The sequence below is a fragment of the Anguilla anguilla genome, chromosome 3, assembly GCF_013347855.1.
Source record: "Anguilla anguilla isolate fAngAng1 chromosome 3, fAngAng1.pri, whole genome shotgun sequence".
Taxonomy (NCBI): Eukaryota; Metazoa; Chordata; class Actinopteri; order Anguilliformes; family Anguillidae; genus Anguilla; species Anguilla anguilla.
In genome coordinates, this window is record NC_049203.1 from 52,786,187 (window position 1) to 52,811,105 (window position 24,919).

At 44.7% G+C, this 24,919-nt stretch overlaps 1 protein-coding gene across 8 annotated transcripts in view; it reads left to right on the forward strand.

Annotated features, from left to right (window-relative positions):
- The window catches only part of mid2 (midline 2), a 157,417-nt gene that overhangs the window by 64,915 nt on the left and 67,583 nt on the right, over positions 1-24,919 (forward strand). For 2 of the 8 annotated variants that reach the window (XM_035410121.1, XM_035410120.1), the window contains exon 1: positions 12,613-12,858. The exons of 3 other annotated variants lie outside the window; for them this stretch is intronic. The gene's annotated coding sequence lies outside the window, so the exon portion shown is untranslated. Of the gene's footprint in view, positions 1-12,612; positions 12,859-12,923; positions 13,213-24,919 lie in introns of those variants that run through there. 3 more of the 8 variants (XM_035410116.1, XM_035410122.1, XM_035410118.1) reach the window with 3 other exon arrangements.

Genomic DNA, 24,919 nt, shown 5'->3' on the forward strand with positions numbered 1-24,919 from the left:
ACAAGCTCATTCAGATCATATTCTTGCCTTTGTCATTGTCATTGGAAAAGAAATAAGAAAAATAAATAATAGTCCGCGTGTCTTCCTTTACTAATTTGATCTGTTGCTAGTTGATGTCCACAGAATATGTTATCCGCTTTCAGAGCGTTTCATCGTTTTTTTCAAACAGCTGTTTCTTCTGGAGTTCTTTCTTCACAGTTTCTTTGTAACTGTCTAAGGCAGTTGTGTTTCTGGTTAAGATGTGTTTCTATGAAGGAGAAAAAAAATACTTTATTCCAGATTTAGGTTTGTAGTGGCGGTTATTGTCCAGTGGGATACTGTACATGCTGTATCTGGGGAATGATGTCATCTAGTGTATTTATTGGATCAGTCATTTTTAAATACCCACTTCAGTGGAGGAGCTGCCCTATTTTTTTGTTTTCTCATATTTATATGAAAGCATAAGTATGGTGGTGCAGGCGTGGAATAGGCCACATACGCCTCATGTGTAGTATAGGCCCACATTTTATGCATTTCTGTGGTTTTCATGGTCCCTAAGGTATATTGCATCTCCGGTGAAAAATGGCTTTTTTCACTGGGGCGGATCCCAATGTTTATTGTAGTACCCCGCAAGAGTTCCCTGCTCCCAAGTGCTCACCTCTGTCTTCAAACAGCAGTCAGGAACAGCCGTTCAGACGCGGTGCTATTTCGGTTTCCGCCTTTCGACGAGCATACGAACCTCCACAAGAACCGCGATGTGCAGCGAGACGTTAAAAGCAGCCGTCACGGCGAGCTGGCGAATGTTTGTATTTCCTGGCGGAGCGGACGTGTTGAACGAGTGGCTCTCCGCGGCCGGATCCGGGGCTGACCTTCAAGATTAAAGTGGCCACGGAGGCGTGAGGACGAGCGGCGAGCCCGGGGGCCCGCGCTTCCTCAGGGTCCCTTTTAACGGCAGCTCAAGTGAAGTGGAAAACGGCGGCACTCTGGGATTGCCTGGGAATGAAAATCCACTTTCAGGTGCTTCTCGGGCGCAGACAATGCCCCGGCTAACAACGGGCTCTCTCAGAGTGACTTGACATTAGCTGACATTTGGGGAGGGGAGGTGGGGGGGGGGGGGGGGGTTTGTGGAGAGGAGCTCTCGGGTCTGACCACCTGCTAGGTCCCCAGTGCACTGTGGGAGGTGGGAGGGATTGTGGGATAACGGCCAGGCCAGCTTCACACTGTAAGGAGTAAAAGCACTTGGAGGAGGTGATTCTCTAGGTTTTATGGTGCGAGACAGCTTGATGTATAAGTACAACTCCTGGTCTGGACATCAGCCTATCACAAGGCTATTACCCACAATCCATCATTTTTAAACCGTATCAGGCACACAGGTAATGTTGTTGCACAAAAGACCTTGGCGATGCAGGTATCTGTATCCACAACTTTTCCAGGCACCACTGCAAGACCACCAAACCAATACATTTCAGATGGCAGCAATTATATATGCATACATATGTATAATGTTATGCAAATTCATGTGCAATTCAAGGTTCAGTTGTAGGCATGCAGATTTTCATCTCCGCATGCAAAATAATGCTGGCGATTTTCAGCGGAGAAGCGTTGGCCTCATTCTTTCACGCGCACACACTCGCCGTGTGATATCAGTGGAGTTGAGCTAAAGAGGAGCGGCGCGCATCCAAGGTCAATGGAACATCTTTTAGTGGCCCCCAGAGAGCTGCACCAGCTGAGAAGCAGGAGGTAATTACCTCTCTGTATATTTGATCACAGCACCTCTTTAAAAAGGGGATTAAAGCTCAAAAATATGGAGCGGAGCCTCGCTTACAGGGGAGTCATTGTGAAAGAAAGCATGATCAGCTGGGCTTAAAAAAAAAAAACATTTAGCTTCAGGCCTTTGTATGTGGTACTTAAACAATATTTACAATCTAACTATGCGTGGGGTATGAATGCAGGCCACAATAAGTAAGCTGACATTTTCTGTTTAAATTTGTCATATCAGTGTAGTTTAATATTTGTGCTTCAAATTGCACTCCATATGCGTGGTGCACGATGACAGAATCCATTATTTTGTTCAGAAGGCTCATCCATTTCAGAAAGTGCTAGGAGCACTCTGAGACAGAAATAGGTATTTCTTCTTTTGTGTGGCGGTCAAACTGGATAAAATGATTTTACCCGGTGGAAATACAGGCAGTATTGAAGTATCCTTCAGGTCAATAATGTCTGTGCTTTACACCTTCAGACTCTGAAACTGTCCAAATAAATCATTTTTTTGTGTTAATATCTAACGTAAAGAAAAATTATCCGGTGTTATAATAGTATGTTTTGAGAGCTGAGTGTATGTTGTAGTATGCTGGCTTTATGCTGACAAAGTCTAAAACTTTTCTGCAGCATTACACAAATATCTTTGAAAAGACTGCTGTGGTGAGCTAAGATGATGTCCACAGCTCTGGGCAGAGATGTTATTCAAAATACCAATCCTTCCTGCAGGCATATCATTTCTTTAAATAGATAGACATAATGATTACTCTTGATCTTTATAATCTAACATTACATCAACAGTAATTCATAACATCATTAAATATTTGAAAATCGTTTTATGCCTAATTAGAAGGTTGCTCATTAAACTTCTGTGTATATCTCCTTCTGTGCAGAGGACATACTGGATTTGTGAAATAAAGAGATTTGCTTTATTCACATATGTAATTGCAGGATATTTGCTTTACCATCATTGCACATTGACTATACATCCACTATAACCTAAAACCTCCACCGTAGTAATCTGATAACTTTCCATTTTGACTGCAGGGCAGTCTCATTACATGCACGAGTGCCATCTTTGCAGATGAGTAAGCTATTAGCAGGATCGATTTGCTATCAGTTCAGACGGCTTCCTGTCTTAGTAAGTAGTTGGGGGGGGAGACCAGCAACTCTTAACACTGAATTAGGAGTTGCCCTTTGACAGCTCAGAGCCTCGACACATCGATAGGCCAAGGGACAAATGCTTAGCTCACATGCGATTGACAGCTAATTACGACGTGATTAATGTGACGGGGGGGCAGAAAAGGCCCGATTATGTCCCGGTGCTTGGGTTTGTGTTTCAGCTAAACTGGCTGCCTGAACGCAGAAGATATTTCCCTCTGTAGAGCTCTTCTGTGTGTTCATGTGGGGAGGGAGAACTAGAGAATGGCCGCCGTCACAGTTCACGAGAGCTAACTTACAGGGACAGAAACTTTTCTGAAATGCTAATATGTCAAGCTATTGATCTCAGCTTAGGCTGGGGGAGAAGTGCGGCCTGAGCTCTGGGTGGCAGGGTGGCCTAGTGACTGTGCAGCTGGGCTAATAACCACTGGTTCTTCAGTTCAGTCCCCTGAATGGCCACCCCCCATTATACCTTAGGTCTTTGAACCTAGCCTAGAGTGTACGTGCATATGGATGTTTTACAAAATATAAGCCATTTAATTTCACCGTGAAAAGGACTACTGCTAAGGAACTAAATGTTGTAATGAAATTTCTAAGTCTCCCCAACTCATATTTTGCACCAGAGTAATGTATTGACCTCTAAGGATAAACCGCTGAAACTTTCATAAACCGCCGCTCCCATGTTTACTCCGCCTCGGATCGGGTCCCCTTGCTTTAATGCGATTACCGCAGAAATCCTGTTGGGTGTGTGATTACACCGCCCCGCCACATCTGCTGCCTGTCCCAAACTCCGGGTGGTCCGAGCGACGGGGGAGCCGCGGCGCGTTTCAGAGGAGGTTTTCGGCCGTGTCTCCGGGCCGAGGCGTCGACGGAGACCCTTCTGCGCGAGCGCCTCTCGCGCCGAGGCTCGCGGCCGTCCCCGAGGAGACGGGGAAAAGTCTCCCGGGGGGCGTCGTTTTCCCCGCCGTCCCCGAAACGTTACCCCCATTCTGTCACCGCGCTTTTGTCTAGCGAAGCGCTAATCGGAAGCTGTCAACGCGCGGGGAGAGCTCGGTCTCCGCGAGTGATCCAGGCGCTCTGAGCACCAGGCGTGCTTAACGCTCGGGCGTGTCGGAGGACGCGGGGGTTTTTGACTGGAAGTGAACGAGCGTGTCCGTTGTGGGCTTGTGAGACGTGCTAGAACATTCTCGGCGGCGTTGCGAGCACGGCAGGGTCTCGCCCGCGTGTCATTCGCCCCAGGCAGCCAGCTGGACGCAGCAGAAATAATCCTTTAAGAGATGTTTCTGCATTTCCACACCAGTGCCAATGTGCATGCACGCTGTCACACACACACACACACACACACATGCATACACACGTGCATGCACACACACTCACTCAGGCACACACACACACACACACAGGCTCTGAATAGATCAGAGCGCTGCTTTTATGTGGGATAGAGCTGTTTGTTTTTGACATGACAGCACAATGCAGGCAGGGTGATGGAGCAGGGGGAGGGGGGAGGGTGTTGGGGGGGGAGAGATACGGGCTCTTTCATCGGCGGGCGCTTCGTGTCGCGCTGCCCCAGGTACCCGCTCCCCCAGGTGCGCTCTTTAAAAAGGGCTCCCAGCGGGGTCCCGCGCAGCTGTGCGCAGAAGAGAAGGGAAGGGGAGGGGCGGGGAGGGGAGGGGCCCAGGAAGGAGGCGCTGGCGGCTCCCCGCATCTCACGCCTCCGCTGACGACCCGGGGATTTTTTTTCCCCTTCTTAATCAGCGCCGCGCAGACCCGCTCGCGTTTATTAATCCCGTGGACGTCTCCCGCTCGCTAAGCTGCGCCCACTGCAGCAGCCTATCCACACGAGAGCAAGATCACAGGACGCACAGGACAGCCTATCCACACGAGAGCAAGATCACAGGACGCACAGGACAGCCTATTCACATGAGAGCAAGATCACAGGACGCACAGGACAGCCTATCCACATGTGAGCAAGATCACAGGACGCACAGGACAGCCTGTCCACATGTGAGCAAGATCACAGGACGCACAGGACAGCCTGTCCACATGTGAGGAAGATCACAACGCACAGGACAGCCTGTCCACATGTGAGGAAGAGCACAGGACGCACAGGACAGCCTATCCACATGAGAGCAAGATCACAGGACGCACAGGACAGCCTATCCACATGAGAGCAAGATCACAGGATGCACAGGACAGCCTATCCACATGTGAGGAAGATCACAGGACGCACGCGGCGCTGATTCCTCCGCCCCCTTATAGAAACGCAGTTTATGAACCAGGTGTTACAGGGTAGAGTGCCAGGATCAGGCACAATGGTTCCCAAGCTGTCCAAACCCACGACTGACTCTTTACTGAGTGAATTCATTTTCTGGGATCCACCCCTTGTTAAAATGTAGCTTAACATATTTTCAGATGTTTTTAACATGTCGAAACAACTTCATGTACACTGTAGCTAGTATACTGCATGTAATTAGTGCAGTGTTTCATTTGATTTTGGTCAATACCTCTGAAGTCTGAAGTATATTTTATATAGTGAATATTTTGCCCACATTAAAATGGTCTTGTTGAACCACTTGAACCAATCCCACAACCCACCAGTGGCCTCAACCTCCAGTGTGAGAACCACAGGCATAAACTGCCATGGAGGTTTCTGGCTTTCCTTCCCCGTACCACCAGGGGCAGCGTCGCATTCATCCCCATGGGCCGCAAAGGTCTTCGGCTTCACATTCCTCCTCTTTTATGTTGTTCAATGGAAGTGTTTACAAGGAGTAAAATTCAGAGTCGCCCGGAGCTCCAGGTGTTCGTCGGTAGCTAATTGTAGGGCGAGACCCGCGTGTTTCTGCCCCTCTGGCTCTGGAGTTTCCCAGCCTTGAACTTAAAGGGCTCGCCTCCATTCCCTCAAATAACAGGGCAGTGCTGAATTGATGCTTAGGGTGACATCACCGGCCCATGCATGGAAATTCCCGTATTTCAAATCCCACTAGCACCAAGGGGCCTAAGTGTGACGTCATAGGGCTTGTGACTGGAATGCGCTGTAGCAAAGTGCTGTGTTCTCAGAGTCACATGGGGGAGCACTCTTCCCAACCAGGAAGAATAGATGACCTTTAAATACAGCATTCAGCATCTCACACAAGGTTAATTTTAAATTAAAGTTGAGGTTATTTTTCCACATAATGGAGGTTGATAAAATAATCCTTTTCACATCTTTAATATTTGTAGCTCATAAATCAAATCTGATGAGTGTGTGATCAAGCATTTTCTATTATTTGATAAAGAATGATGCACTGGGTTGTTAGTGAACAGGAGTAAACAGACGCGTTGGGCCATAATAATATATTGAAGCTTAAGTCTGTGTACTGATCTTGCCAGGTCATGTGATTCCTTGAATTGGCCAACTCAAAATTATATTAACCATTAGCATTCAAGTCACTTCTCTCAATTCTGATGTTATACATTGTTTCATGAATATACTAACAGCTTGCGTGAAATTGAATTGATTGTTTTGTAATTATTTTAAGTAAAGGGGCTTGGTAGTGCATTATAATTCTCTGGTTAAACCTTTGATGTGCAAAGCTTTCTGTTGTTTCGCTGCATATGGTACGGTTGCTACTGAAGGGGGTCCTCTGTTGATTCATATTTGGAAGAAAATGCAATCTACTGTCGATTCGCCAGCTTTAAAATGTTCTTGAAAAGCTCATTCCAAGAACAATTAAATAAAAATTGGATGTAGGTTCTAGTCTGCATGTTTAAAGGGATGTGTTCAGTAGTGGGTTCGTATACACAGTCTTGTAGGGCATTTGTAGGGCCTAGGTATGCAACTGATAAACCAGGAGCTATAGCAAGAAATGACCACTTGCAGTAAATAAATTATGAAAATGTCATTAATCATAAAAATAGAAAACTTGCTTAACATATTAAATCTCTTTTGTATTTTCCCCACAACTGGGTGAAAATGAAAGGGCAGCTCATTTAAGAAACCTCATTGAACACTGTAATGTTCTCAAATTTTATTTGTCACTGTAATGGAGATTCTGTCTAAGTTATGAATAGGCTCAGCTCATCAAGAAACATGTTTTGCTGATTTGTTTAAATGTCTGCTTCTTTTCAGTGTCTATCAGGGTTCCCACGGCCCTGGCAAAGTACCTGAGTCTAAAAAAAACAACAACTGACTGCTTTGAAATGTCTTCAAAAGGGAATATCTTCTCATGGTTGTTGTAAGCCCTTGAATTTGATACAGAAAACATTTGAAGAGCATTATGGTAATATAACAAAATAATTAACCGAGTGAGATCTCGCTGGAATCTAGCTCCCAGAATGGAAACTCAAATGGCGGCTGTATTTGGTACATTTTGCCGTACGTAAGTGATAGGCGGAAACATTTTCTGTATAAAGAATGACTCGCAAAGCTTTCATGAACTATGGGTTTAAGAATGCATAAAATATACAATAACTTCAAATAGCAGAAAAAACCTGCCGCAACAGACAGAGAGCACAGTCGAATTAAGAAATACCCATTGCATAAAAAAACATTCAAAGACATAGTTGACAGTTGCACTTTTATGTGTAGACCTACTTGTCTACTACATTTATTATGAAGGGGAAGATATTAATAAAAATGTCATCTATACATCTGCAGTTGAGCAGCAGATGACAGTGTGGGAACATTTCTGTCAGTCATTATCTGTGCTTAATTATTGCCCTTCATTACTGTGAAGGGGTAATTTGATGTTTGACTGACAAGGAGGCTCTGTTGACCTCTTGCTGTGGGATGACTGAATTGCAGGTGAGAAGACTGGCCTAGATAAACTGGTGTTCCTACTCATTATGGTAAAGCTATAAAAGTGAAATGGAATACACTTTTACACTGTGTTATTTTCCAAGATGTGTATTGCACTGGTATAAACTGTTTTCCATTGCATGAATTTTTAGTAAAACACAATAAATGTGTGTCCTTATAAAAAATACATTAGAATGCATTATATTAAATGTGGAGCACTTGTGGAACATTTCCAGTGTGCTTTCATTTTTAATAGTTTGTGATTATGTACCAAATTGCCATATAACTGTTGTTGGAAACTCTACAGGGTTATCAAATAATTTAAAACCCCTAGCTATTAGCCATTTGACAAATATGTTTTGCACATCTGAATGGCAAGAAACAATAAAATGTATATAGAATATGATGAGGGGGAAAGTTGTGTAAGGAAACCCCTTATCACCAAACAGAAGACCTAAAAAGCAGGAAGAGAACACTCCAGAAAGATGGTCGGGCTCATGAAAGATTTGCTGATGAGATCCATTTTAAGCTAAAAAGCTGGCATTTATCGTCAAGTCAAACAACCTTTGCCAAAGTGCGCAAGAGGAGAAAGTTGGAAACAAGCGCAGAAACGTTCTAATTAAAAAGTTTTTATACTGAATTAAAAAGCTAATGAATGGATGTTCCGAGGCATAACCACGGCAAAAATAAAATTTGTGCAGATGCCGCTGCAAATGAACCATCCACCTGGGTCCTCAGCATCTACTCACCTCAATGGATGAGTCTTTTATTTGACCCGCCGCAGCAAAACACATAGATCAAATCTCATTTCTATCTTCAAGCAAAGCGGAAAATAGCTTATGTTTCCATTATAAAGATTCACATCTAATCAAGTCTTATGTTCATGGCTCAGTGGGATTTCAATAGCAGAAATAAGTCGTGTATAATGCCTTGTGTATTCTTTTGTTGGTGGGCATTGAAAATCTCAGAGGAAGTATATTGTCAGTGTACTCCTGTAGAATAGTCAACCTTCATGATGCAAGCATTACATTTGACTTTGTACTCTCAAGTCATATAGCCTACATGGTGCTGTGGTTTGTCCCCATTTCAAATGTATTGGAATAATCACACAGGCAATTGTAGTTATCTTGTAAACGTGCCCTCTGACAAATGCTCACATTGTAATGAAATAATAATATTAATTAACAATTCATTATTTATTAGTAATAATAAAATTGTATTTTTCAGAGGGCAAATGATAGAGAACTCCAATCTTTAGAATTCAGAAATATATGTTAATCCTTTGTAATTATATTACTTTTAATATTTTAAAATTTCAGTATACATACAGTGTATAAATAACTCTATTCATGATGTCTATGCATGAATTATTGTATTTTTTGTTGTAATGTTTAATAATATTTTCTATTATCTTAGTACTGATTCAGTTCTACTTTGAATGGTAATTGTTTAATTCACTTCAAAAGTGAACCGTTTGGGCAGTTCATTTTAGTGGCTTGTTGCTTCATTTCCAATTACATCATGCCGCTTGTAATGTTGTCATTTATTGATGGACGTCAAGGCGTAATGTTTATTACATTACGTTGCATTACATTTATTTGGCAGATGCTTTTATCCAAAGTGACGTACAATAAGTGCATACTGAAGGTCACTGGAATAACTACATAACACAGGTCCAATAAAGTACAATACTGATTGTGCAACAGCTGTCCATAGCCATAGACATCAAGTCCAGTTCACACAGTAAGCATAGGCTTGGTAAGAAAGTTATGGCAAGTCAAACTATCATGATAACGACACAAGTACAATATAAGTGCTGGATGGAGATACAAGAGTAACATGAAAGTGCTAGAGGAACAAGATAGAAGGATACAAGTGATGGCAGTGATCCTAGATTGAGAGTGCCCTGCAGAGTAGTGCTAGTTTGTCCAGGCACAATCTGAAGAGATGCGTCTTCAGACCACGACGGGATATGGGCAGAGAAATGGTTCGTAGAGAAATGGGGAGTTTGTTCCACCACTGGGAAGCTAGGGTGGAGAAGCTCCGTGGTAGGGATGAGTTAGAACCATTCACCCGGATGGCAGGGAGTGCAAGTCGCCACGCTGCAGCAGAGCGGAGTGGACAAGCTGGCATGGAGGGCTCAATAATGTTGTGTAGGTAGGCAGAGGTTGTCCTGTCAGCTGCAGTGTAGACCAGGGTCTGTGGAATGACCTCAGCAGGGGAGTGACATGTGAGGTAGGTTGAAGACCTAGTCGGGCAGCAGCATTCTGGATAAGTTGTGATAAAGTTGTAATGTTCAGTACCTTTTCCGTGTGCCTTTGAATTAGCAGAAAGATATGTTTTGAAGTTCCTTCTTAGCGAAGAGTGAATTTGGCTTTTTCTTAAAAATCTTGTCTTTTCATGGTCACCTTCAGCATAGTGAGCTTTCCCATGTAACCTTCACAAATGGGTATCATACAGTATAAATTCCATTAGTAAACTGACGAGACAGTTGTTTTACATAATTACTCTTTTTAGATGAATATATTATTGGAATTATAATCAATTTGACTGAAGCAGCTTGAGCCTGAGTTTTTGATGATGTGCCTTAATGACTCACAATATTTAGATTAGTCGCACCCCTTTTTAGATTATGAATTCCAGGCTTCACTCAGGTATATTAATATTCACATTTTCCCCTACTGTTTTAATTCTCATTTGATCTTCGCTGAAGGCGGTCCAGAAACAATCTAGATATTAATCGATCATCGCTTGCATAATGAGGGCAGAAGCCGTTCCCGCCCAGCTGGCTGTCCCCAGGGATGCATTCTGTCTACTAATAAAGTCCATTTCCCCACTCTCCTGCCCCTTCTTCTGCTTAAACAATTCATTCAGGTATATATATATATATATATATATATGGTGTGTTGGGGCACCACGAGCTGCCAGAACAGCTCAAATGTGCATTGGCGTAGATGTGAACAGCTCAAATGTGCTTCAAGTCTCTGGAACTCTATTGGAGGGATGGAACACCATTCTTTCAAAAGATATTCCCTCATTTGGTGTTTTGACGATGGTGGTGGAGAATGCTTTCTAACACGTCAGTCAGTCACAATCTCCCATAGGTGTTCAATTTGGTTGCGATCTGGTCACTACGAAGGCCATAGCATATGATTCACATCATTTGCATACTCATCAAACCATCCAGTGACCCCTCATGCCCTGTTGATGGAGGTATTGTCATCCTGAAAGAGACCACTCCCATCAAGATAGAAATGTTTCATCATAGGATAAAATAACTTTGTATTGATTTGCAGCGACCTTTCCTCTAATGGGACAAGTTGACTGAAATCATGCCAGGAAAATTCCCCCACAGCATAAAAATGCCCCCCCTCCCCACTGTTGGGTCAAGCATTCAGGCCTGTACTGTTCCCTTTGTCCCTCTGTTCCTACTTGTCAAGAATATGGTGAAGATGACTCATCTGACCATACCACTTTTTCCCCACATCTCTGTAGACCAGTGCCTTTGCTTTTTGCACCACTGAACTTTCAAATGTGCATTCGTCTTTGTAATAAGAGGTTTATGCACTGCAACCCTACTATACTATCTCTCTGTAGTTGTCGATGGACTGTTCTTGCTGACACAATCTGATCAAGTCCTGCATTGACATTCTCAGTCACCTGAAGATGAGTTCCTCTTCTGTTATTTCTTACATATCGCACCAATGCACAAGCATCATGGTCATCGAATGTGCACTTTCAACCACAATTTCCGCCCCTGTTTACTGATGTCTTTGCCATAGATCTACATGCAGATGTCACTTCAAGTCACTGTTCCTATTGAAACACTAGCCAGTTGAACAGTCTTTGTGACTGAAGCTCCTGCCATCCGTGCCCCAATCATGAACCCTCTTATAAAGTCATTTGGATCTTTTCCTCTTGCCATCTTGATCCAAAATCGAGGTCAACTGGGTCTGCTCAGCACTTTTATACAAGCCGCAGAGCATGATAGGATGTTAATTGTTTAATTGTATCATGCAGTACACCTGTATGAAAGCATCTGCATTTTTTATGTTTTTCCACTCATTTATTCAGGTTTTTCCTTTAATTTGTCACCTGTGTGTATACATAGTCACCTCTAAACCTATTGGCACCTTTGATAAAGATGAGGAAAAATGGCTATAATTTTTTTTGTGGGAAAACAATAGTATAATATTCATTATAAATTTGGGGGGGGATGATCATTTTGACATAATTCTGACACCTATCTTTTAGATAAACAACTTACTACTTCTTGGACTAAGTGAAACCTTCTTGACATGGTCATATATATATATATAGGTCCATGAACTTGTACATGTTATTGTCACAGGCCAGGAATTTCACCCGGCAGCCCTGTACATAATTACACATCATGGGAATGGCATCATTGTGACCTCTAAGGGCTCCGTCTGCCGACCCTATCATTTAAAGTCTGACAGGTCTGTGCACTGTAATGTGTGTCTCAGTTCATGCTCTCAGCCAAGGGTTATTGGTCCTGACCAATGTGATTCAGCACCTTAAATGTGGAAGTCTCAAGCATAGCAGATAATGCTATTCATAAACTCTTAATATCCTATGAAGCATTCAATCGATTATTGGAATATGTATGCCTTTAATCATATTGTCTAATATAGTATTTCACTTCAATAATCTCTCTCTCTCACGCACTCTGTCTCTCTATGTGCGTGTTTTGTTTTGTTGTTTTTTTTATTGTTTTTTTTTAAAGCAACTGTACCAAAATACGCAAGGGGGTATATGTGCTTAGTAATGACTGTCAACTCAAACTCTTGACATTTTCCTTGATGGGGAGGCGAAGGAGGTAAGCGCGGTTTGTGTCCTTACTGTCTCTTGCATAGGCAGGTTATGTGCATGCGAATCTGTCGGCTGTGCTTTTCGCTTTGTATGGGTGGGAGGAGCCGGCTTCCTGCGATTGTCTGCCTTCTCTCTCGCTCATTTTTTCCAAGTTGCATATTCAAGCTCCCAGCCTTTGCTGTGTCGCCGCCGAGGTTAGCGCTGCCAGTTGGTCGGGCTACCTGCTCACGACAGCGCGATTTAGGTTTCCCGTTTCTTTCGGGTCTGGGTTCGGTGTTTTCTTCTTCACTTCGTTTTTCTTGCGTGCTTTCAAGATGACAGAAGAAAAGAATGTTCGGCAAATAAAGCTGGTAGGTAACTCTAACCCCTCCCCTCAGTGTCTCGGTTTTTGGGTCTCTGGTTCATTGCAGTATGTCAACACTTTTCAGGGGTGAAAAAGCGAGTCCGAGGATTTAGCAAGCAAACCCCGAGACGTTTAAATAACAGCGTTACCCAGCACTGTACTCCTTAATGTGGGAATTCAGTTCCTCCCGAACAATGTGGATATACGGTTTCTTCGGAGCAGGCATGGAACCGTTGAAAACGATGTCAAATTAACCTACCTGATGGCGGCGTCTTGAGTTTGGAAAGCGTTGAACTTTGTTTGATACATGTAATACAACGATCATTTTGCAAGTCGGTGTGACTGCTGGATTCTGACGATGGTAACAGTGGAGTATAATCTTATTTTTCTCTTTAACGTGCGGACCCCATCAGATTTATGTTGCCAGTGGTTTCGATACAGTGTAGCCTTGCTCATTCTCAAAGCAATTGTTTGATTTGGCTAAAGCAAGAATGAAACGCCGTATCCCATCGGCATCATGTTCTTTATTCCTCTCCTGATATGTAAAACGTTATGACATTCGTATGCTCAGGTTTCGGGTGCTATTTCTGGAAACAAAATGTTCCAAATCAATTTATGTAATACCGCGCCGTGATTTTTTTATTTTTAATTTGGTATTTCTTTGAATATAGGCTATATTTTAAGATGCGAATCACATTGTTAATAGCTAACGCATACAGAAAAGCGCAAATGTTATTTGCATGTAGGCTGTAGTTTTCGATCTTAAGACGCGTTTTAGTGGAAGTAGTACTAAGCTACTGTCGCTTAAATATTATTTCTGTATTTCTAACAATATGAATTACAGACCTGCGTCTGTAAAACTGCCAACTGCGTTTTCTGTAGAGCCTCAAACAGACAGCAGCTGTCAGCACATATGTTACCGAATAGTATGGACATTGTTACAAATAACCTTAACTTTAGTTATTTGTTTATTATTTTTGCTGTTGTTATTATTTGCTTTTAAATTCGCGGTTAGGTGAATAACTGGGCTAGTTCTTGGAGTAAACAGATATCAAACGAGTGCTGATTCCATTAGGCCCATTAAATGCAAGCGTAATGATAAAAACTCTTGAAACAGAACATGCATAACTTGCTTGCTTTTTCCGATTTCAGCTGCTGCTACGAGTGCCAGTGTTTCGTTGTCAACTGTGTTGTGTTTAGGGCTGCAGTTAGGTGCTTTGTTGATGATTTTGATGGGGTTGCCCCCGGGTTAACTCCTGGATGCAATGAAGAACATGTGCTTGATTGTTGATAAAATTTGTGAGAACGTGTGTTGATCCCGTCCAGAGAGGGTGAGGATATTCAAACATGATGGGAGAGATGAATGGCAATCCTTAGCGTTGCTGTAGTGGACCAAATAATTCAGGTTTCCTGTGTAACAAAACAAGGCATTGTACGACCCTTTAGCCGTATTTTGTTTGCTTGCCTGGAGTGAGTGAATCTGATACATTAGGACCTGCCTTTGATCTAACCGTTTCCCCAGCCAAGGCGTTTGCCTTTTGACTGGCAGGTTTACAAAACTCCTTCTTTTAAGATTGGTCTGATTAGTCTATTAGTTTGATAAATTCTCTGATCTTTAAATAATATACTCTGTACTCTTGTTTCCTGTAACTTTCTTGAAGTGTCCGCTAACCGCATCCTTAAACAAGCCTTACTTGATATTTAACTACAGGTCACTAATGGACGCAGTAATGACTCAATATAGACCTTGAAATCCTGCCAGTCCGTGTTGCTACGTCTGTTTCATCCTTGCTCCTGTATTATAACATCTCGACAAGTTGTCAATTTCGGCTTCTCGGAGATCTGTTCTTTAAAACAGCTAATAGCTTGGGATTGTGTAATTTTGATGGCAGTGTAGAATTTCTCTTGACTGTAATGGGAAGGTCACAGGGCAGTCATTGTCCAGTTGCTCTCGTCTGAACTGTGCCTCTGCCTTCAGTCGGATGCATGTCTCTTCGGAATGCCTAACGGTGTGAAATGGAATTCGCGGCCAGGAAATTCTGGGTGTAATCTCTCACAGTATCAACGGGCAAGACTTTTTATCAATGACATTACAGGCAAAAGACAGATGTAGGCCCATTTCCTGTTTCATCAACTCTCATCATCTCTGACTGCACACCGATTCCCCCGCCTCCCCTTCTTTTTACATACATCTTTGATTCGAGTGCCTCTCGGGCACACACTCCAGTTTGAACTGGCAGGGTTTGTATTTAGACTGACTTTGTCATTGCGTGCCTATGCAACCTCAGAGCGGAGCGAGCAGCAGAAGTGCTCGGCACAAACTATGTCAGAGGCCAACCATAACAAGCTACTGTGGAGCCCTGCGGTACACAGCGGTCCCCCTCAGCTCAGTTTCGCCTCGGAAAGAGCCGGAATACTCATCAAAATAATGGTATGATTAGCTACCGTGTCATGGACGGGGAGGGTTTGGTATCTCTGTTCCCGCTTTTGACTTAGGCCCGTCAGCTTTCATCAAAGCCCAGTGGGTACAGAAGGGGGGGGGGGGGGGTATAATTGGACCTGCAAACAAATAGTGTATCTGCATTTCTCTGTCTGTAGTCTCCATTCTGCCTCTCGGAGAGAGCTGTCGTACCCCGTTCCACAGCCATTAGGAACGTTTTGTTTCTGCTAACTCTGCTTAAAAAGCATCACTTAAAAGATGCAATCTGGGGGATTGGGACCAGTTGTATCAGAGCTCAGGGGCTTTAAAATATTCAAGTGTATTCTTTTTTTCGTTATAGCCAACCTTTTAAAACAAAACACTGGTTATCCTGCCTGCTAGTTACTGATGCCCGCTGCAAGGCCTCGGCTGAGTGCCAAAGTAAAGTTTGCCTATGACGAACGGTTTATGATCATCGTTCCACAATCGCCGCACATACGTTCAAGAATCGCGTAAGGCAAGCGAATTTGATCGGGGACATGGTCCACGGTCCACGTAGGTGCTGAAATCCTCGAGTGGTTCAACGAGCTGGGAAATTGCGTATAGGGGGCGGAAGCGGCGTTGTGAGAGAACATCGCACGCTATGTCATGCGACTTCATCTTTTATATAACCCAGTGGAAATCAGCCATTGGGGTGGAAGCACAGCGAAGGTGAGCTTCTTTCCTGGAGAGTGTCAGCTTGAGTGGAGATAATGTGCCCTCAGAAAACTGCATTTCGTGCTACAGCGCATCCCATACAAAGTAATAATGTTTACTCAACGGAGCCCTTTGGTTTGTTGAGTTAATATTTAGGGGCATCTTCATACTGATGGAATTTTTATATAACGCTGCTCTTGTCCGTCCACTTTGCAGGGTGACATGACATTGAACGGCAGTGTTCCCCTGAATTAATTAGTCTTAGCCAATGTTGGCACAAGGGAAAACAAACACCAGTCTGAAAACACTGCTGAAAATGTAGAAATGATGCAATGATCCCAGAGCTACCACGGTAGACTCCCCCCCCCCCCCCCCCCCCCCCCCCCACGCCCAGCCTATTTGCATTAATACAATTCCAATGTGACATTATCATTCTGTTATGGCTGCCTAAATGGATGTCATCAGATGATGCATAATTAAATGTCAATTATGAACAAGAGAGTTTGCCTGCAGACTTCATAATGAGCCATTTACTGTCGCGAGTTAAACTATTACGCGCTTTCACAAGTTCTCTTTTATTTTCACACCGATTGCTCGGCTGAATTATTGAACGTCGCGTTCTGAAGGGTCGCCGGGTCACAAAAGCTCATGCTTCATATCTCTTCTCAGACAGGATGTGGGGTTGACAACAGTGAGGAAGTAGTGCTTAATTATGTGGAAAATTTAGAGTATTTGTTGTTGTGATGAATGTCATTCATGTGCTTAATTCAGGTCAGTCCTTAAAGCAGGAGAAAGACTTCCTCCTATAGCTGAGGTGTAAACAAGCCGTCACTCTCGAGCCAATCATTTTCCACGACACTGACATGGCTCCTCCCTGGGGGCTTCAAGCGGTCCTCATCCTGTTTTCACAGGAACAAGTTAGTGCTTTACATTATGAACGCGTTTGCCTCTCTGAACTGTTAATTTCAATAACACACACACACACACAAACACACACACACGGTAAATGTGAGTAGTGTCCTCACTCTCATCCTCACTCCCCCTCTCGCTCTCCCGCCAGTCACAATGAATCACAGTCTGTGACTTTGCTTTGTAATCACAGTGGCAAGGTCCCTCTGTAGAACGTATGTACACAGTACATGTCTGCATTATGCACTGCTAATCTTTTATACCTTAAAAAAAAAAGAATTTGTGTCAGTCTGGCGGGTCAGGGCCATTAATTCGACAAGAGATCGGTTAGCCAAGTTGTTTTTGTCATCTCGCGAAGCGAGTGTAGACTGCAGTCTGAAGTTCAGCGTTTCGGCCGCATTAATGCCGCTGATGGCAGTGGCAGCAGTGGATGACTCGAGGAGGAGGGTGAGTCAGATGTGCCTGGCGGACGTTGCGGGCGGAGCCGTTTCTGCTGTGCACTGCAGCGATTCAGCCGTTGACCAGAATGACCGGAATGCGAGTTTCATCCTTCAGAAATGCTGCCGTGCCCCAGTCACTACACCCCCCCGGCCCCCCGAGCACAGGCTTCAACGGCCAGCGGGTGAATTCTCACTCGCGACAAATCACGCCACAAACGTTTCCCAGTCGCTAGCAGAGCGGTCTGACCGGATTTTCTCCCTCACCCGTTTTTACCTGTCAACTGTTCCAGATAAGCGCGACCCCCCCCCCCCTTCCCTCCCTGGTGTACGGTATAGCCCAGACCGATACCGTACACGTCCACGGCGGCCGACCTCGGGACGCCTAGCCTAGCGTCAGTGCACGTGCGGGTCCTCCAGGCGACCTGCTCTCCAGGACTCTCCAGGGCTCGTGGGAGAGCTGCGCCGCTCCCCTCAGCAGGGCTGACCTCGGTGGGAGGGCCCGGCCGTTCAGGCTGCCTCCTCCCTCTCTGCAGCACCGCCCGGGAGCTCCAGCTCATCCCAGCTCTTCTGCGGCGCGGAGCCTGGCTCGGAGACAGGAGCACGTCCTCTCTCACGGCCCGCCGCGGCCGTCTCGAACCCCAGCCCCGGCCAGCTGCAGCGTCTGCAGCTTTCTGCAATTTCCTTTCAATCAGCGGCCAATTTAGGCCCCGGGAACAAGATGCATGGACTCTTTAACCAATCAATGGCTCAAGTTAAGCGCTTAAGCCCCGAAATGCTTCGAAGAGCAGCGGACACTGCGGCCTCGATTCGAGTTTGAAATCCCCGGCCTACACTGTGGAGTATCCGACATATTGACTTCATGCTAATAAGGAGAGCCAAATGCTAATAAAGAGATCAGGTTGTTTGTACACTGGAATAGCAAATAGCCCTTTGTCATTTCTAAAAAATAAAAAAAGGTCTTTTTTTATTTTCTCCCCAAAATAACCCAGATTAGAATCACTGTGAATGTAGCCCTGGCTCCATCATCTATCGCAAATACTGTTTCTCTCTGTTCTCTAATTCTCTGCGGTGTAAGTTATTGGCCACCTGTGCATTGTGAGGACAGCTCATAAGTCACAGCTGAATGTTTGCAGTCAGCGGTGATGAATGGATAATGTGAGGCGTCACACTGTCTCCCTGCAGCTCGCTCAGCCTGTACGGTTTGGCTCGCGGGCGCGGAGCTGAGACGGCTCTCCGCAGGGTCCCGGCGTGTCCGCGCCGAGGCAGCTGCGCTGCGGCCTGCGCGTTTCCCATCATCCCGCTGGGCACCGGGGCCCGTCGGCGCCGTGCCTCGGGCCGTCTCGCAGGCGATTCGTACGCCAAAGCCGGGGGACCCCCCCCCCCACCCCGCACCTGCAGGGGAGCAGCGTGGGAGGGGCAGAGACCGCTGCAGCTGTGTGTGTGCTCATACATACACATGCACTCACACAAACGAGCACAGCCACAAACACACATACACACACACACAAACAAGTACAGACACAAACACACATACACACAAACAAGTACAGACACAACACATACACACACAAACAAGTACAGACACAACACACACAAACAAGTACAGACACAACACATACACACACAAACAAGTACAGACACAACACACACAGACAAACAAGCACTGACTCGAACACACACACACACACACACAAACAAGCACTGACGCGAACACACACACACACACAAACAAGCACAGACACAAACACACACACACATTCACATACTCGCGGGCAAACACACTCACACACAGACACAAACAAGCACAGACGCAAACAAACACACACACTTTCACACACGCAAACACACGCGCTTACTCTCTCTCACGCACGTGCACACACACACGCACACACACTCACAGAGTAACGCACCGTGAAAGCCAACACTTAGACCCAATGGGAAGCTATCATTATTTCTCTCCAGCTTGTCATTCATGGGCATTAAAGTGTAGGTTTCGGATGTCACACGACCGGTCCTGATAACAGCGCATCACCGGCGGCGGCGGCGGGGGATCCCGGGCTCCGCGCGGCAGGTTCTGAAGAGGCGCGACCGCCGGCTGCCATCTTACAGGGGATTAGTGTCGGAATGCGGCGCGGACGCGGCGCGATGTCACTCTCAGCCGCGCCGGTGACCTTCAACCGCTCCCCGCCATCAGAGCCGGCGCGACAAACCCGCCGTATCTCTTCTTCGCAGCGTCGCCAACCGTTTATTTATTTATTTTCCCGTTCGCCCTGCTCCGCTGGCGGAGGAGAGATCTGCTTCCTGTCGGCGAGATAAAGGAGCCGGAGCGGCGCTCTCCGAACGCGTCGAGCGCTCTGGCCCTTTTCACACAGCCGCGCTCCAGCCGCGGTCCGCCCGTTGGGCTCTTTGCGCTTCGCTGTGCTCGGACGCAGCCTTTCGGTTCACGTTCGGCTGGCTCTGGAGATACGAGGAACCGTGTCCGTTTAAAAAAAAAAAAATGAATCAAAATTTCCCAAACCGCATAATCTCCCTGGCCCGCTCGGCCCGCACCGTCATGTGACTGTGATTAATTATGCGGCGCAGTTTGGGAAAAGGATCACCTCTCCGGTCATATCTGGCCGGTGTTATTTTTGGCACTGTGCTGAGAATGATCTGTGTTTGCTTTCTGGAAATGAATGGCCTATTTGCCAGCTGGTCCTTTTTTTCCCCAGTTAACACCACTGGGCCATGTCATTGCCAGTTGTCATGCGTCATGTTTTTTTTCCGGGAATATGCTCAGTAGTGCCAGTAGAGTGAATGAGAGGTGCTTTAGGCCCAGAACAGTAAAATACTCTGGTTCCATGCAAGGAATGGAAAGGGTTTGTGATCCTCTAACATTTAATTACAACATTAAATGTTAGAGACATCATGTCTTTTTATATGCTATATGACCAAAAGTATCTGGACACCCTTTGGTCTGGAGCTGTTTTTCATGGTTTGGGCCCCATAGTTCCAGTGAAGGCAAATCTTAATTCTACCGCGTACAATCACATTCTAGATGATTCCGTGCTTCACCAGCAGTTTTGAGAAGGCCCTTTCCTGTTTCAGCATGACAATGCCCCCAGCACACAGCGAGGTTCATATAGAAATGGTTTTGTCGAGAACCGTATGGAAGGACTTGACTGGTCAGGCCTTGATTGACCTCAGCTCCATCCAACACTTTTGGGATCAATTGGAGAGCCAACTGCGAGCCAGGCCTAATCGCCCAATCAGTGCCCAACCACACTAATTCTCTTCTGGCTGAATGCAAGCAAATCTTTGCAGCAATGTTCCAACATTTAGTATAAAGCCTTCCCAGAAGAGTGGAGGTTGTTATAGCTGCAAGGTTGTTATACACCAACTCCATATTAATGCCCATAATTTTGGTTTGAGAGGTTAGATGTCAGATATCCACATACGTTTGGCCATGTAGTGTATTTGCTTTGCATTTAGTCATATGGCTGAAGAGTTTGTACAAATCAGTGTCCCGGCAGACACTGGCAAACAACCACATGTGCAAATAACAAGGCTTAAGTACAGGAATGCAGTCACTGCTTGCGATTCAGAGCGCCTCAGTCATGTAGTTCTGCTGCTGAGCATGTGCACTGATGTATGTAACTGAGAGGAGAGGCGTGTCTAATGACCCAGTTCACATTCTCCCTCACAAATTTGCTGAATGTGTTGAATATGACAGTCATGTGTTTGTCATTCATCTTTTTAGCGGAGTCTTGATTTCACGTTTGTGGAGTTTCTGCCGCTTGCAATTTTCACAGTAGCTGTTTTGAATAATGTTTGAATACCATTGCCACTGTATTTATTGGTAATGAGAGGAAATTATTCAAATTCATTGGATGTAATTGAACAAAATTGACAAAGCCGGTGAATGGTACCATTAGCCATGCAGTAGAGACAGCACACAGGAGCATCCACATAATCACATTTAGCAACTCGTGAGGTACTTCTCTCCATTTGAAGCTCGCTAGTTATCTAGCAAACTGCCTGTTTTAAAATGCTGAGGTCTGTTCAGCTTAGCAGTTGTGTATGTTAAGCTCAAACTGACTAGTCTCATCATGTCAATGCTGTGAATAAAGTGTTCTGGGAAATATTTTTTCCGCATGCTTTGGAACCGGGATGGAGACGGTGTTTTGAAATATTGCTCAAGTTATCATCCTTCTTAGGAAGAAATGCACAACATTAAGTTGACAGCATCGGCTCTGTGCTCTCTGTAATGTAAGAGGGAAAACATCAAACAAGTGTAATCTTTCAGCTAAGGACGCACAGTCACAACAAGGGTGATACGGACTGAGCAAACACCGTGTTTGAGCATGTATGTGAGTACTGGTGCCACTCACTGGCCCAGCAGTAAGACACCTGATTCTTCTTATCAAAGTCTTGATTGCAGATCATGATTAGTCAATTACTTGAATCGGTTTTCTCAATGCTGTGCTAAAGCAAAAACCTCCACCCACTTCAGCCCTTTTTGGCTAAGACTGGAGACCCCTGAGTTTGACTTTTTTGACTCATAGACGGCTGTCTTTTGTCACTATCATTCCAATTCAAATTGAACAAGAAAAGAAGGCTAAATGTATGGCCCATGATACTCATGATGTGACTCTTGAAAATTGAAAAGTTGAAGTTGACTCCTGGTACCTGTTATGATGAGTCATTGAAGCCTTGAGATTTAATGTGTAAGGCATTTGTTTGTAATAACTTTTCAGTCCTTATGAGGTGCTGATTAAGGAGTTTCTGCAGTCAATTAACATGACTGGCGTGTGACGAGTTGGCTCAGTTTATGTTCAGTAAATCCTTAAGCACTTCCCCCCACAAAGAGCTTAACTTGAAGACAAGCTGCACCACACTTAAATGTGCAGATAAGGGTATTTAGCTAACCTAACTGATATGAACCAGGAAAGACAGATTTCAATTTGCGATCATTCATAATGTGATTCCTTTCCGTTCAGTTTGCCTTAGGAGTGGGACGGAGACACACATGGTGAATAGAATAGAATCGCCCACCAGCTTGAGACATGGACAAGAAAAGCCCCAGCTCATGTTAATTAGTGAGTCAGGCACTCATTTATTGATTAATTGACTTGTTTTTTTCACACAGAACACAGTGGTTCTCCTGTGTACCGACTGCGGTAGTGTATAAACGAATATTGATCGCAAGTGTTGGTGCTTATTTGCGGGCTAATCAGTATGGTACACAGATAAGAGTCCCCTCGACTAATTGTGTCTAGCCTTTCGAAATGGTCTAATTTGATTTGCATTTTTTCCATGGTTCTTCCCCAACTGACAGATATACAGTATGTCTGGTTCTAAAATGGGTGAAATGGCATTTTAATAATGACATTCAGTGGCTGAGGTGAACGCGAACAGCGCTGTTGGCAAAATGTGTTTAGTTTTCTCGTTTGTTAATGTATTTAAATGTGACTGTGAGCTTGTTTCTTTTTTTTTTGCCACGGTTTGATAAGTGGACACATTTTACATCTTAAATTTTTGAATAATCTTCTCATTCCCCATCCCTTGCTGCTCATTAATATGGCCAGTTTCACACGTAATGTAATAGAGAACAACTGCACAAGTGCCCTATAAAACTGATTTGGAGCTCCTGGCTGTGCCACTGTAAATTTGAAATGCACTTGCTCTGCTGCTGATCACAATATTTCAGTTTATGGGCTGAAAAACAGTTTATGAACAGTCACAGAGATTAGAAGGGAGTGCACATAAACATGCCTTAGAAGACAAGCTAACGGAAGCAGTGGCGCAGGATTTAACTGAAATTTCGCAAGTGGAAGTGCAAACAGTTTATCAATGTGAGCATATGTGGAAGGCCCTGAGAGCATTCAAGACAGGATATAAAACAAAATCATAGGCACAGTGAAATGTGCTGTGGCCGATTGTTTATGGCTGTCTGGAATGTTATGGTTGTTCTGCTAATTTTACAGAGGAGTAGTGACCACATTGAAGCTGTGTACTTGTGTACAAGCAAAAAGCACCATTCCGTTACTTTGCAATTTGTTGAACGTTGTGTGAATAAAGCCTGTGATTCTGGGACAGAGCGATAGAATTTGGAAACGCACAACGTTCTGTCCCCATGTGACTTTTTCTGTCTCATACTCTTTCTCTCATTTTCTCCATTTCAGCTTTTTTCTCGTTATTTTATCCTTGTCTGAACTCTGCTTTGTTTCTATCACTTTCTCTTTACTTCTCTCGTGTTATTTTTCACTCTCTCTCTCTTTCGCTCCCTCTCCCTGCGTCTCTCGTAAGTCAGTGGTGGGAAGCAGCCCGTGCTCGGCTGGAAGCGGCCCTGCTGGTTTGGGTAGGTGGATCTCAGTGTCCGGGAGAGCAGGTCTGGCGAGTCCCCCTGCCTGCCTTTCGAAACCCCTCTGCAGGCATTCTGCGGCTCTGCGGTTGCCGCAGACACCCCCCGCTCTTCCTCCTTCCTCAGTAAATCGCGTTTCGCACTAACGGTCGTTCCCCGCGACGACGGACCCGTAGTCGGGTGGAATCGGTGGGAGCCGATTGTCTTGCGTCAGCCAGAGATGATGAAGGAGTTTGTTCGTGGAGGCTTCTTTTGATCTGCTCCGCATAATATTAAAATTTTACCACACCCTGAATAATAAAGCAGACTTGATTCAATGTGGGCTGTGCCCCACCCTGTTTATTCCTGTTGTGTGAGAGGCCTCTCGGAAAGTGTTTTGATTCAGTGTTGTCATTTTAAGGGCACACAACAGCAACAATAACAGCAACAATATACAGGTTGTATCCAGAGGAGTTAGGCCTACAGTATCTGTGGGAATGTATAGCACTATGGAACAGCGCAGAGGGCAGAGCAGCTAAGATTTTGAAACGTTGCATTTATTAACTGTTAGACTATTTAAATGTGCCTGGTGCCTTGAAAATGTCCTTCTAAGAGCCTCTACAGCTGCACAATGCAAATTATTCCCACTAGAAAGGTTTTCCTTTTTAAGGATTTTTACAACAGAACGCTGCATCAGTACTTTAAGGTAACGTTAAGTCTGGTTAAATATCAAACTGTCAAAGAAAAAGTATTTCCGAAAAGAACTGTGTGTAATCAGTGGAACCCACTTCCTATATTTAGAGCAAAGTCATTGCCCTGAATTCTCCCTAGGTTCTTGAAGGTGAAACAAATCTATTCTTTGTCCCACATTTTAGATCAACTCGCAGTCATAGTCCACACTGCTGCCGGAGATCTGTATTTTAGTCTATACTTTGCCGTAGATCCTTTCAAAATGAGTCTGATTGCGTAGGCTTCCAGCTCAGGCAGTATATGGAAGTATAACTGCAGATGTTGGATTTTTTCTCAACGTAGCAAAAGCCACCAGGAAATGCGAAGGCTTCCAAGAGAAACAATGGTTTGCAGCTAAAAGGAAATGCCATACGTTACATTTGCCTAAAAATAGACCCTCCTGATTTCACGGAATGCGTTTCAGGATGGGAACCGCATTCTAGCGATCAGGAGAAAGCCCTCGTCTGTCTTTCTTTCATATTCTTCTTTTTTTCCTCCTTTTTTCCTCTCATTTCTACTGTTCTTCCTCCTCTTTCTTTCTCTCTCCCCTAGC